This window comes from Puma concolor, chromosome B2, assembly GCF_028749965.1.
Source record: "Puma concolor isolate L17-30 chromosome B2, mPumCon1.1.hap2, whole genome shotgun sequence".
NCBI classification, from domain to species: domain Eukaryota; kingdom Metazoa; phylum Chordata; class Mammalia; order Carnivora; family Felidae; genus Puma; species Puma concolor.
Genome location: NC_141671.1, coordinates 121,077 through 126,687, shown reverse-complemented (window position 1 = coordinate 126,687; position 5,611 = coordinate 121,077). Strand labels below are relative to the sequence as shown.

The 5,611-nt window shown below is 44.1% G+C and overlaps 1 long non-coding RNA gene across 1 annotated transcript; it reads left to right on the top strand.

Annotated features, from left to right (window-relative positions):
* The first annotated feature begins 3,514 nt into the window (after positions 1-3,514).
* On the top strand, positions 3,515-5,411 carry LOC147580530 (uncharacterized). Its single transcript, XR_015250745.1, has 2 exons — positions 3,515-3,766; positions 5,365-5,411. It is a non-coding gene; the product is annotated as an uncharacterized LOC147580530 (long non-coding RNA).
* Positions 5,412-5,611: the final 200 nt, after the last annotated feature.

Here is a 5,611-nt window from a genome sequence, read left to right as displayed (position 1 = left end):
TTCCTTCCTTCTCCCCCTCCCTCCCTCCTTTAGTGGTTATTTTTATCCTATTCAATTTGTTTATCATAAAAGTTACATATTCTTGGTGATACATTCAGACAACACTGTAAGGTGTGAAGTAAAAAAAAAATCTTCCTGTTTCCCGGAGGTAACCATTGTTAGTTTTTTGTATATCATCCTTCCAGAAAATTGCGTGTGTGAATCTACTCTTTGGAACACACACACACACACACACACACACACACATTTTCTAATTTTTTTTCTAACTCATTTTTGTCATCTAAAAGTGCATGTTGGAGGGGTGTCTGGGTAGCTCAGTGAATGTCTGACTTTGGCTCAGGTCATGATCTCACGGTTCGTGGGTTCAAGCCCCATGTCGGGCTCTGTGCTGACAGCTTGAAGCCTGGAGCCTGCTTTGCATTCTGTGTCTCCCGCTCTCTCTGCCCCTCCCCTGCTCGTGCTACCTCTCTCTCTCTCAAAAAATAAATAAAACATTAACAAAATTAAAAAATAAAATAAAAACTAAAAGTACATGTTGGATATTTTCCCATTTTTCTATTAGTACATAAAGATGAATTCTTATGGATTCTTTTTCAACAACCACATGGTATTCACTTCTATGAGTGAACCACGAATTGGCAGACATTGAGTTATTTCCAGTTACTGCTTTGTTTTGCGGTCACATGGGATGTTTCAGTGAATATCCTCCAACGTACGTCTTGGAACATCCAGGATACATTTTGGTGACAATGTGATGTAACTTCCAAGTTCTGATCATTTTTTCCCACCACCTTTTCTCAAATAACCCAGAGTTCCCCCCTGATTTGAATGCCAGCCTCACAGTATGCTTTATATTTATATAAACGTGCATATTTTCTCAACTATCTATTCTTCTCTGTTCTTCTGTCTGTTCCTGCCTGTGTGCCAAACCATCTAAACACTGCATCTTTGTAATGTTTTAATGTCAGGTGGGTCTTAGAACCCTCAGGATACTCTTGTTTTTTAGAATTTTCGTGGATATCCATTGTGCTTATTTTTCCCATTAGTTTTAGCATTATTTTTACAAACCTGCCCACCCTCCAGCCCCAATCTAGTGAGCACTTGCTTGGATGGAAAATCGACATATTTTCACTATTGTGCCTTTCTATCCAATAATGAAAGATGAATATCCAAAACCTTTTTCACACTTGACTTGTTGAGAACATGTTATAATTTAGGGTGAGGAGTCCAGATTGCAGGTGAAGGTGGAGAAATCATGCAGAAGCCTGAGGCCAGGTCTTGGCTGCCGACACTATTTCCCGTCCGTGCAGAGCACAGGGAGACCTCTCCCACCTACTGACCAGCCCGGTGCAGGATGGAAAATCTGTTCGCTCATCAGTGGCCCGTTCAGCTCCGTGCTCTGTGCAGCGTGCCGTGCTGGTGTAGGAAGTGCAGACATGATTCAGAATCCTCGCCCTCAGGGTGCCTTTACATTAGGACAGGAAGCCCGAAATAAATAACAATGTTTGTTCACTTGCGAAAGACAAATAAGTTCCTAAAGTGTGTTAAAAATGACAACATATTCTGGGAATAGAGTGAACAAGACAGATGCCGTCCCTGCTGCTGGGGCCCTTGCAGCTTGGGGAGGGAGACAGACACAAAAGCTAGTGTTTTTTGAGCTGTGAGGAAAGCAGACAGGGGTCTGAGATGGAGTCATGGGTGACCCACATTAGCACGGTTGGTGAGGGCCTCCTGGAGAAGGTGACTCCCAGCTGAGACCTGGAAGAAAAGCTGACCAATGGGAAGACCAGGCATGGGTGCAAGTCCGGAAAAGCCTTGTTGTATTTGAAGAATTCATAATTAGAGTTTGAATTTACAGGATGTCCCAATAGCACGGGGGTGGATGATGGAAGGAGAAGGAACAGAGAGCAGGTGAGAAGGAAGCATCGGGTCATGTAGGACAAGTTGAGTGTAAGCTGGGTGTTAGATTTGGAGTTGGGTATGAGACGCAGGTCTCCAGAGAGCCTGGGGGTAGAGTCCCCAGGACCCAGCATGGGATCCACCAAATGAAGTGCAAATTCAAGGGAATTGATGTGATATTCCCAAAGAGCATCTAGGGAGGAAGAGCCTGCAGGATGAGGTCTTGAGAAGAGTTCCAGATGCTGAAAGAGAGAGAGAGAGAAGAAGGAGAAGGAGGAGGAAGAGGAGGAGAAGGAGGAGGAGGAGGAGGAGGAGGAGGAGGAGAAGGAGAAGGGGAGAGGGGAGAGAGGGAAGAGAGAGAGATGGTAGATGTGGCAGAGTGGGTCGGACAATGCTGAGTGCCAGGCAAGGGCAGGAGAGGGTCAGCGTGGGGGTTGTTCTGGGACAAGGTACGCGTGAAGGGTTTACCTCCTTAGTGCCGCAGGGACAGTGTTTGCGGTGTGGGGTGTGCAAGGTGTGCAGAGCAAGGAGGAGGATGTGTGTGTAGCTGAGGGAAGAGACACCAGGGAGGAGTGAAGGAGGGCTGGCAGGTGTATGGACCCCAGTGTGAGCTGTGAAACCAGGGATTCCGTGTGTTCATAAGGCCAAGTGAGGACGGTTTCTCCAGGGATGGGCTTGTCTGGAAGGGGCAGCCGCAGAGGCAGGATAAGGGATCCCAGCAGGGCCTGGCTGTGTTTGTGGGCGTCCTTGCACAATCCTGAAATCAGGCTTCACTGTGACCCTCACCTGTCTCTGTTTCTTTGAATGACGTTTTGTAAATTAAACAGAGACGGTGACCGCTTCCCTGTGCGGTGTCTGTGCTTGTTGGAGCCCTTGACGGCCGCCGGACTGTGAATATTGTTGGTGAGGCTTTAATCTCCAGGTCGACACACGGTCTACACTTCACCCTGAAACCAGGGCACCGATGTTACGTGACTGCATCAGAGTCGTTTGTCTTTCGGGTAACAAACTGTATTTGCTATGTCTAACTTCCATTCTTCTTATTCTGGTTATTTCTTTTCTGTTTTATTGCGTTCTGGGGGCAAAAATTTTAGAAATTTGTATTTAAATCAGTTCTATTCTTTTAAAAAAATGTCATCACCATGTCCTATCCAGAAATTTATCTCAATGATTATACTGTTCTGTTTCATTTCATTTTAGAGATTAGTCAACTCCTGGGTTATTTGGAATCCAACATACTGCGTTATGTGACTTCATGTTAATTCTTCTTTGTGCTGGTTTCCAGCTGTCCCCGAATCGTTTCTGCAATAGTGGGTCTTTTCCACATCCATAGTTTGGCATAAATTAGGTTTTTATCGTAGCAGGATAAATTTTTTTTAAATTTTTTTTAACGTTTATTTATTTTTGAGGCAGAGAGAGTCAGAGCATGAACGGGGAAGGGGCAGAGAGAGTGGGAGACACAGAACTGGAAGCAGGCTCCAGGCTCCGAGCCATCAGCCCAGAGCTCGACACGGGGCTCGAACTCGCGGACCGCGAGATCGTGACCTGAGCCGAAGTCGGACGCTCAACCGACTGAGCCACCCAGGTGCCCCAGGATATATTTTTTTGTTCCAGCCTGTTGGTTTTTTTTTCTGTTCTGAAGTGATTATGTAGTTTTGATAATTGTTGCTTTATGGTATTTAAAAAACTCCAGCAGCATCTTTTCGTGTACTCATCTTTCGTAGATGGCTTCCCAGAAGAGGAGTTTTCTGACGCAGGCTGGCAGGTTCACAGAGAGACCCTCACTGCAACTGGCTCTGCATTAACCTGTTTGCATCAAGAATTATGACTTTTGAGGTCTCGTTTCACCTTTGCAACCAATAGCAGAGTATGTTGTGAAGCATTTTCCTTTACGTTTCTGAATCAGATGTTAAATTGCCTTTATTTAAACCGTATATTGGCAGTACTTATATATCTTATAAGGTTTATTTTTAGGCAGTTGGTGTTTGCAGATTCAAATGAGAGTCTGTTAAGCTTGTATTTCCTGGAAGCTAATTTCCTGACATTTTTCTAGACGCATGACTCTGTGGACATCGTCAGGTTTCTTCATCAACACCTTTTCCCTCATAAAACATAATGAGTGATTCCATTCTTTTTAAAAAATTTTTTTGTGTTTATTTATATTTGAGAGAGAGAGAGACAGAGTGTGAGCAGGGGAGGGGCAGAGAGAGAGAATCCGAAGCAGGCTCCAGGCTCTGAGCTGTTGGCCCACAGCCCAACTCGGAGCTTGAACATCTGAATCATGAGATCATGACCTGAGCCAAAGTTGGACGCTTAACTGACTGAGCCACCCAGGTGTCCCCATGGGTGATTGCATTCTCATCCATATTTTGGGACACTTTTGGCCTCATAAGGAGCATACTCTCTTTTTTTAAATTTTTTAATGTTTATTTATTTTTGAGACAGAGAGAGACAGAGAATGAACAGGGAAGGGTCAGAGAGAGAAGGAGACACAGAATCCGAAGCAAGCTCCAGGCTCCGAGCTGTCAGCACAGAGCCAGATGAGGGGCTCGAACTCATGGACTGTGAGATCATGACCTGAGCCGAAGTTGGACGCTCAACCAACTGAGCCACCCAGGCTCCCCAGGAGCATACTCTTTGAAAGGTGGTAGTTTGTTTTGGCTAGTGTATCAGGAAAATGTACCTTTGGTCTGTTAACCACTTCTTCTGTTACACATTTTGTGAGTAAACCTTTTGGGAAGGAGGTTCAGTATTGCTAGGTTCTCATTTTTCATTACTATTCAAGGCCCTTTTCAGTCAGTTTTTTACTGTGAAGCCACATTTTATCTGAAATCTGGTAGGATCACAAACTTTTAAAAAATATGCATTATGACAAAAGAGGTGTAGCACTAATTCCTATATTTCAATCTGTCCTTTTTTCTCTGAGGTATTTTTAGGAAAGCAAACGTTTGTACAATTTTGATTTTGATTTTTTTTAAGTTTATTTATTTTGAGAGTGAGTGAGTGAGCAGGGAGGGGCCAAGGGAGAGAGAATCCCAAGCAGCCTCCTCACTGTCAGTGCAGAGCCTGATGCGAGGCTTGAACTCATGAACCGTGAGATCGTGACCTGAGCTGAAATTAAGAGTCGGATGCTTAACTGACTGAGCCACCCAGGTGCCCTCAATTTTGATTTTTAATTATAATGAATGCATATTCATGTGACATTCACCCACTAAATATTTATTTTTCTTTTTAAAATTTATTTATTTAATTTCAAGTTAAATAGAGTAGTATTGGTTTCTGAAGCAGAACCTAGCGATTCATCACTTAAATATTACTTTAATGTAAAAATTGGGTGGTTCCATTAAAAAAAGAGAACTTTACCTTATTCATTTGAACACTATAAATGGTAGATCTATATTATCTTTGATTATTTCATGCATTTATCTTTATTACTATCTTTGCTTCCTGTTTTCATTCATACAGTGTTTGTATGTGACGTCAGACTCTATTAAATTTAAAGTGCACCAGGAGGAGAGACTGTGGCTTTTTGACCTGGACCTTGGGGACAGTCAGGCGCGATTCCAACAGGGAGGGGCAGATAGCGCTCCTGGTGGAGGCAAGGTGAGGCCACAAGAGTGTGTTTAGGCAGCACACACAGTTCCTGTGGTTGGTGGGGAAGCACTGGGAACGGACGTGGGGGCAGGCAGGTCCCCGAGAGCCAGGCCGCGGG